This window comes from Triticum dicoccoides, chromosome 3B (genome assembly GCF_002162155.2).
Source record: "Triticum dicoccoides isolate Atlit2015 ecotype Zavitan chromosome 3B, WEW_v2.0, whole genome shotgun sequence".
Lineage (NCBI taxonomy): Eukaryota > Viridiplantae > Streptophyta > Magnoliopsida > Poales > Poaceae > Triticum > Triticum dicoccoides.
Genome location: NC_041385.1, coordinates 688,304,833 through 688,314,170, shown reverse-complemented (window position 1 = coordinate 688,314,170; position 9,338 = coordinate 688,304,833).

The window sequence follows — 9,338 nt, the reverse complement described above, 5'->3', positions numbered from 1 at the left end:
CAGATATGATTCCATCATATCATTCGTTAGGATATCCCTAACTGTTAGGCTAGATGGTAATACGAGGTGTCAGTGTACAAAAGTAGGGACTCTCCTTTTGACCCCTTTACTTGTGCACGGGCAGTCAGAGCCACGCGCCATGGCCGCACATAGCAGGGCAAAGGAGGGAAGCCGGAGAGAAGCCGAAGGCACGAGACAAACAAGGCAACACCAAGGACCAAGGCCACAAAGTGCAGATGGACGAAGTAGGTTTCCCCGGCAAGACCCTTGTCGGGGGCAGCCTCAGCAGCCCCAGCAAGCCCCTTGCCGGGGCAGCTCGCCCACGCCAGCGGGGCGAGCCACCCTCGAGCCCACGGTCTCCAACGCCAACAACCACGTTGGGCCAGGGCTCGGGAGGCACCTCCATGGTGGCATGCAGATCTTTGTGAAGTAAAAGAATACTCAAGATTAGATAAGGATTAGAGGGCAACAATCCTCGCCAAGATTCTTACCGAGGAAAACCCACAAGACCCCCGGCAAGACCCTTCCTCGGGACGACAGCGCGCCATGGCAAGACCCTTGCCGAAGGCGACAGCAGGGCTGCTGCCATGCCCGCACCAACCAGACCCCCATCGCTGTTCACATGCAGCTGCCAGCCCAACCAGCTGGGCAGGCACCTGCGTGGAAGTATGCAGCTTCCAGGCCAACTCAGCACACACCTGTGTGGCGGCATGCAGATCTTCGTGGAGGCTCCACCACCGTGTCACCTCAGCTGCCTGCCTGCCTACATGGCACCGCATGCATCGCTGGCCAGGGCGCGTGTCGAAGCGAGGAGGAGCGGTGACAGACGGGACGGGCCTCGCTCCCGTCCCCAATAAAGCAAGAGGAGACCTAAGCCGCGCATTAAATGTGTCTTGTCCTGTAATACGAGTGATAAGCTCATGGCACTGTAGGCCTTTCCACCTCCTGTGTGCCACTATGGCAGCCCCTTTCACCTATAAAAGGAGGCCCATGGCGTACAGGAAAGGATTCGGCTCTTTCGAACCACGCAGCACCCGTAGCTAGTTCGAGAGCTCAAGAACACTCAATACATCCACCAAAGCTGGACTAGGGTTTTACGCATCCTCGTGGCCCGAACCTGGGTAAACGATCCTTGTGCTGATTACTGGTCCTACTCTTCTCACAACCACGCGCCCCGCAACAGTAGTAGGGATTCTTGTGATCCCATAGGTGTCGTTTCCCACCGACATCTTTGGCGCGCCAGGTAGGGGGCGCAATTGTGAGAATCTGGTCTAGTAGTTGGCCTAGCTGTTCTTCATCGCCATGACTCCTAAGAGGAGGACGACCACGGTGATCGGTTCGTCCGGGACCGGACTGCCAGTACTGGTGCGGACCAGTAGTGCGGCCCACGAACATCCACATCACCCTGGCAGTCCAGGCCTGGTGAGCGGTGTCGTTCGTGCGCCATGCGATGAGCCACGCATCACGGGCTCCAGAGACGGAGTCGGGGCCCCCACAGGCGCGCGGGGCCCTCCAGGGGCGCCCTCGTACCGCCAGACAACAGCGCGGCGGCCTCAAAGACGCTAACACCGACGCCCATGGCCGCTCTTCTCAAGTCGTGCGCGATGAGCAGCGCCGCCCTGCTGGTGACCCTGGGCGCCGCCCTGGGAAGAGTGCCATGCGCCCATCACATGATGAGGAGGGCCAGCATGTGCGCCGAGGTACTGACGGAGGTGGCGAACGGCTGCGGGGCTGTGACGGGGCTCCTTCTAACGCGGTTAGAAGTCGAGGTGCATCGTGGTCCACATAGCTTTCACCGCCGCCCATGCCAGCAGTTGCCCTAGCACGCGCGCAGCTGCTCCTCGATTTTCCTCCCGCTACGGAGAAGCTTGACGAATGGAGGGCCACCGACCGGAGCCTCGTCGGCTTCGCCAACAACGATGAGTTGCGGCCAGCGGGACCCATAGGCCGTCGCTCCGTCGAGCCACCGCACGCCAGCGGAGGCCGAGCCGGAGGCGATGCGGCCACGGTGCACTCCCCTCCTCCATCCCGGCCACCGCAGGTGTCGGTCCGTCGCGACAAAGCCCGTGATGATATCTCCATAGCGTCGTCCGACCCGCGAACCCACTGCAACCAATGCCAAGTTCTTCGGGAGCGAGTTCATGAAGACGCTCGAACCACCATTGAGCGCCGGCGTGACGCGTGCCACCAGTCGGACAGGCGGGTAGGGCCAACTATGGACCACCCAGCACCGGGAGGCTATAGTTGTTGGGGAACGTAGTAATTTCAAAAAAATTCCTACGTACATGCAAGATCATGGTGATGGCATAGCAACAAGAGGGGAGAGTGTTGTCCACATACCCTCGTGGACCGTAAGCGGAAGCGTTATGACAACGCGGTTGATGTAGTCGTACGTCTTAATGATCCGATCGATCCAAGTACCGAACGTACGGCACCTCCGAGTTTAGCACACGTTCAGCTCGATGACGATCCCCGGGCTCCGATCCAGCAAAGCTTCGGGGATGAGTTCCGTCAGCACGACGGCGTGGTGACGATGATGATGCTCTACCGGCGCAGGGCTTCGCCTAAACTCCACGACGATATGACCGAGGTGGAATATGGTGGAGGGGGGCACCGCACACGGCTAAGGAACGATCCGTAGATCAACTTGTGTTCTTCTGCCTAGAGGTTTCCCCCTGCCCCCGTATATAAAGGAGCAAAGGGGGAGGGGGCGGCCGGCCTAGGAGGGGCGCGCCAAGGGGAGTCCTACTCCCACCGGGAGTAGGACTCCCTCCTTCCTTGTTGGAGTAGGAGAAGGGGGGAAAGAGGGGGAGAGGAGGAAGGAAAGGGGGGCTGCGCCCCTTGTCCAATTCGGACCAGAGGGGGGGCGCAGGCCTCCTTCCTTTTGGCCTCTCTCCTCTATTCCCGTATGCCCCAATAAGGCCCATATACTCCCCGGCGAATTCCCGTAACTCTCCGGTACTCCGAAAAATACCCGAATCACTCGGAACCTTTCCGAACTCCGAATATAGTCGTCCAATATATCGATCTTTACGTCTCGACCATTTCGAGACTCCTCGTCATGTCCCTGATCTCATACGGGACTCCGAACTCCTTCGGTACATCAAAACTCATAAACTCATAATATAACTGTCATCGAAACCTTAAGCGTGCGGAACCCTACGGGTTCGAGAACAATGTAGACATGACCTAGAACAATTCTCGGTCAATAACCAATAGCGGAACCTGGATGCTCATATTGGCTCCCACATATTCTACAAAGATCTTTATCGGTCAAACCGCATAACAACATACGTTGTTCCCTTTGTCATCGGTATGTTACTTGGCCGAGATTTGATCGTCGGTATCCAATACCTAGTTCAATCTCGTTACTGATAAGTCTCTTTACTCGTTACGTAATGCATCATTCCGTAACTAACTCATTAGCTACATTGCTTGCAAGGCTTATAGTGATGTGCATTACCGAGAGGGCCCAGAGATACCTCTTCGACAATCGGAGTGACAAAACCTAATCTCGAAATACGCCAACCCAACATGTACCTTTGGAGACACCTGTAATACTCCTTTATAATCACCCAGTTACGTTGTGACATTTGGTAGCACCCAAAGTGTTCCTCCGGTAAACGGGAGTTGCATAATCTCATAGTTACAGGAACATGTATAAGTCATGAAGAATGCAATAGCAACATACTAAACGATCAAGTGCTAAGCTAACAGAATGGGTCAAGTCAATCACATCATTCTCCTAATGATGTGATCCCATTAATCAAATGACAACACATGTCTATGGTTAGGAAACGTAACCATCTTTGATTAATGAGCTAGTCAAGTAGAGGCATACTAGTGACTATATGTTTGTCTATGTATTCACACATGTATTATGTTTCCGGTTAATACAATTCTAGCATGAATAATAAACATTTATCATGAAATAAGGAAATAAATAATAACTTTATTATTGCCTCTAGGGCATATTTCCTTCAGTCTCCCACTTGCACTAGAGTCAATAATCTAGTTCACATCGCCATGTGATTTAACATCAATATTCATATATGTATATGATTAACACCCATAGTTCACATCGTCATGTGACCAACACCCAAAGGGTTTACTAGAGTCAATAATCTAGTTCACATCGCTTATGTGATTAACACCCAAAGAGTACTAAGTTGTGATCATGTTTTGCTCATGAGAGAAGCTTAGTCAACGGGTCTATCACATTCAGAGCCGTATGTATTTTGCAAATATTCTATGTCCACAATGCTCCGCACGGAGCTACTCTAGCTAATTGCTCCCACTTTCAATATGTATCCAGATTGAGACTTAGAGTCATCTGCATTGGTGTAAAAGCTTGCATCGTGGTAACTTTTACGACGAGCTCTTTTATTACCTCCATAATCGAGAAACATCTCCTTAGTCTTCACTAAGGATATTCTTGACCGCTATCCAGTGATCTACTATTAGATCAAAATTGTATTCCTTTGCCAAACACAGAGCAAGGTATACAATAGGTCTGTTTCACAGCATAGCATACTTTATAGAACCTATGACTGAGGCATAGGGAATGACTTTTCATTCTCTTTCTAATTTTTGCCATGGTCGGGTCTTGAGTCTTACTCAACTTCACACTTTGCAACACAGGCAAGAACTCCTTCTTTGACTGTTCCATTTTGAACTATTTCAAAAATTTATCAAGGTATGTACTCATTTGAAAAATCTTATCAAGTGTCTTGATCTATCTATATAGATCTTGACGCTCAATGTGTAAGCAGCTTCACCGAGGTTTTTCATTGAAAAACTTTTATTCAAGTATCCCTTTATGCTATCCAGAATTTCTATATCATTTTCAATCAACAATATGTCATCCACATATAATATTAGAAATGCTACAGAGCTCCCACTCACTTTCTTGTAAATACACGCTTCTCAAAAAGTCTGTATAAAACCATATACTTTGATCAACTCATCAAAGCGTATATTCCAACTCCGAGTTGCTTGCACCAGTCCATTGATGGATCGCTGGAGCTTGCACATTTTGTTAGCACCTTTAGGATTAACAAAACCTTCTGGTTGCATCATATACAACTCTTCCTCCAGAAATCCATTCAGGAACACGGTTTTGATATCCATTTACCAGATTTCATAAAATGTGGCAATTGCTAACATGATTCGGACAGACTTAAGCATCGCTACGGGTGAGAAAGTCTCATCGTAGTCAACCTCTTGAACTTGTCGAAAACCTTTTGCAACAAGTCGAGCTTTATAGACAGTTACATTACCATAAGCGTCAGTCTTCTTCTTAAAGATCCATTTATTCTCAATGGCTTGCCGATCAACGGGCAAGTCAACCAAAGTCCATACTTTGTTCTCATACATGGATCTCATCTCAGATTTTATGGCCTCAAACCATTTCGTGGAATCTGGGCTCATCATCGCTTCCTCATAGTTTGTAGGTTCATCATGGTCTAGTAACATGACTTCCAGAACAGGATTACCGTACCACTCTGGTGCGGATCTTACTCTGAAAGACCTACGAGGTATGGTAGTAACTTGATCTGAAGTTTCATGATCATCATCATTAACTTCCTCACTAATTGGTGTAGGAATCACTGGAACTGATTTCTGTGATGAACTACTTTCCAATAAGGGAGAAGGTACAATTACCTCATCAAGTTCTACTTTCCTCCCACTCACTTCTTTCCAGAGAAACTCCTTCTCTAGAAAGGATCCGTCTTAGCAACAAATATCTTGCTTTCGGATCTGTGATAGAAGGTGTACCCAATAGTTACCTTTGGGTATTCTATGAAGACGCACTTCTCCGATTTGGGTTTGAGCTTATCATGCTGAAACTTTTTCACATAAGCATTGCAACCCCAAACTTTAAGAAACGACAGCTTAGGTTTACTGCTAAACCATAGTTCATAAGGTGTCGTCTCAACGGATTTAGATGGTGCCCTATTAAACGTGAATGCAGCTGTCTCTAATGCATAACCCCAAAACGATAGTGGTAAACTGATAAGAGACATCATAGATCGCACCATATCTAGTAAAGTACGATTACGACGTTCAGACACACCATAACGTTGTGGTGTTCCAGGTGGCATGAGCTGTGAAACTATTCCACATTGTTTTAATTGAAGACCAAACTCGTAGCTCAAATATTCATCTCCATGATCAGATCGTAGAAACTTTATTTTTCTTGTTACGATGATTTTTCCACTTTACTCTGAAATTCTTTGAACTTTTCAACTATTTCAGACTTATGTTTCATCAAGTAGATATACCCATATCTGCTCAAATCATCTGTAAAGCTTAGAAAATAACGATACTTGCCACGAGCATCAACACTCATTGGACCGCATACATCGGTATGTATTGTTTCCAATAAGTCAGTAGCTCATTCCATTGTTCCGGAGAACGGAGTTTTAGTCATCTTGCCCAAAAGGCACGGTTCGCAAGCATCAAATGATTCATAACCAAGTGATTCCGAAAATCCATCTTTATGGAGTTTCTTCATGCGCTTTACACCGATATGACCCAAACGGCAGTGCCACAAATAAGTTGCACTATCATTATCAACTTTGCATCTTTTGGCATCAATATTATGAATATGTGTATCACTATGATCGAGATCCAACAAACTATTTTCATTGGGTGTATGACCATCAAAGGTTTTATTCATTTGAATAGAACAACAATTATTCTCTGATTTTAAATGAATAACCGTATTGCAGTAAACATGATCAAATCATATTCATGCTCAACGCAAACGCCAAATAACATTTATTTAGGTTCAACACTAATCCCGAAAGGAGTGTGTGATGATGATCATATCAATCTTGGAACCACTTCCAACACACATCGTCACTTCACCCTCAACTAGTTTCTGTTTATTCTGTAACTCCTGTTTCGAGTTACTAATCTTAGCATCCGAACAAGTATCAAATACTCAGGGGTTATTATAAACACTAGTTAGGTACACATCAATAATCTGTATATCAAATATACCCTTGTTTAGTTTGCCATCCTTCTTATCCACCAAATATTCAGGGTATTTCCGTTTCCAGTGACCATTTCCTTTGCAGTGTAAGCACTCAATTTCAGGCCTTGGTCTAGCTTTGGTCTTCTTCACGGGAGTGACAACTTTTTTGCCATTCTACTTGAAGTTTCCCTTTCTTTCCCTTTGCCCTTTTCTTGAAACTAGTGGTCTTGTCAATCATCAACACTTGATGCTCTTTCTTGATTTCTACCTTCATTGATTTCAACATCACGAAGAGCTCGGAATTGTTTTCGTCATCCCTTGCATACTATAGTTCATCACAAAGTTCTACTAAGTTGGTGATGGTGACTAGAGAATTCTGTCAATCACTATCTTATCTGGAAGATTAACTCCCACTTGATTCAAGCGATTGAAGTACTCAGACAATCTAAGAACATGCTCACTAGTTTGAGCGATTCTCCTCCATCTTTTAGCAATAGAACTTTTTGAAGACTTCATATCTCTCAACTCGGGTATTTGCTTGAAATACTAACTTCAATTCCTGGAACATCTCACATGGTCCATGATGTTCAAAACATCTTTGAAGTCCCGATTCTAAGCCGTTAAGCATGGTGCACTAAACTATCAAGTAGTTATCATATTGAGCTAGCCAAACGTTCATAATTATTCTATGCAGCAATGAGGATAAACCTCAGATCACGGATCCAATCCGCATCATTGCTACTAACATCTTTCAACACAATTTTCTCTAGGAACATATCAAAATAAACATATGAAAGCAACAACGCAAGCTATTGATCTACAACATAATTTGCAAAATACTGCCAGGACTAGGTTCATGATAAATTAAAGTTCAATTAATCATATTACTTAAGAACTCCCACTTAGATAGACATCCCTCTAATCCTCTAAGTGATCACGTGATCCATATCAACTAAACCATGTCCGATCATCACGTGAGATGGAGTAGTTTCAACTGTGAACATCAATATGTTGATCATATCTACTATATGATTCACGCTCGACCTTTCGATCTCCGTGTTCCGAGGCCATATCTGTATATGCTAGGCTCATCAAGTTTAACCTGAGTATTCCGCGTGTGCAACTGTTTTGCACCCGTTGTATTTGAACGTAGAGCCTATCACACCCGATCATCACGTGGTATCTCAGCACAAAGAACTTTCGCAATGGTGCATACTCAGGGAGAACACTTGTTGATAATTAGTGAGAGATCATCTTAAAATGCTACCGTCAATCAAATCAAGATAAGATGCATAAAGGATAAACATCACATGCAATCAATATAAGTGATATGATATGGCCATCATCATCTTGTGCTTGTGATCTCCATCTTTGAAGCACCGTCGTGATCACCATCGTCACCGGCGCGACACCTTGATCTCCATTGTAGCATCGTTGTCGTTACGCCATCTATTGCTTCTACGACTATCGCTACCGTTTAGTGATAAAGTAAAGCAATTACAGGGCGTTTGCATTTCATACAATAAAGCGACAACCATATGGCTCCTGCCAGTTGCCAATAACTTCGGTTACAAAACATGATCATCTCATACAATAAAATATAGCATCACGTCTTGACCATATCACATCACAACATGCCCTGCAAAAATAAGTTAGACGTCCTCTACTTTGTTGTTGCAAATTTTACGTGGCTGCTACGGGCTTAGCAAGAACCGTTCTTACCTACGCATCAAAACCACAATGATAGTTCGTCAAGTTAGTGATGTTTTAACCTTCGCAAGGACCGGGCGTAGCCACACTCGATTCAGCTAAAGTGAGAGAGACAGACACCCGCCAGCCACCTTTAAGCACAAGTGCTCGTAACGGTGAAACCAGTCTCGCGTAAGCGTACGCGTAATGTCGGTCCGGGCCGCTTCATCTCACAATACCGTCGAACCAAAGTATGACATGCTGGTAAGCAGTATGACTTGTATCGCCCACAACTCACTTGTGTTCTACTCGTGCATATAACATCAACGCATAAAACCTAGGCTCGGATGCCACTGTTGGGGAACGTAGTAATTTCAAAAAAATTCCTATGTACACGCAAGATCATGGTGATGGCATAGCAACGAGAGGGGAGAGTGTTGTCCACATACCCTCGTAGACCGTAAGCGGAAGCGTTATGACAACACGGTTGATGTAGTCGTACGTCTTCATGATCCGACCGATCCAAGTACCGAATGTACGGCACCTCCGAGTTCAGCACACGTTCAGCTCGATGACGATCCCCGGGCTCCGATCCAGCAAAGCTTCGGGGATGAGTTCCGTCAGCACGACGGCATGGTGACGATGATGATGCTCTACTGGCGTAGGG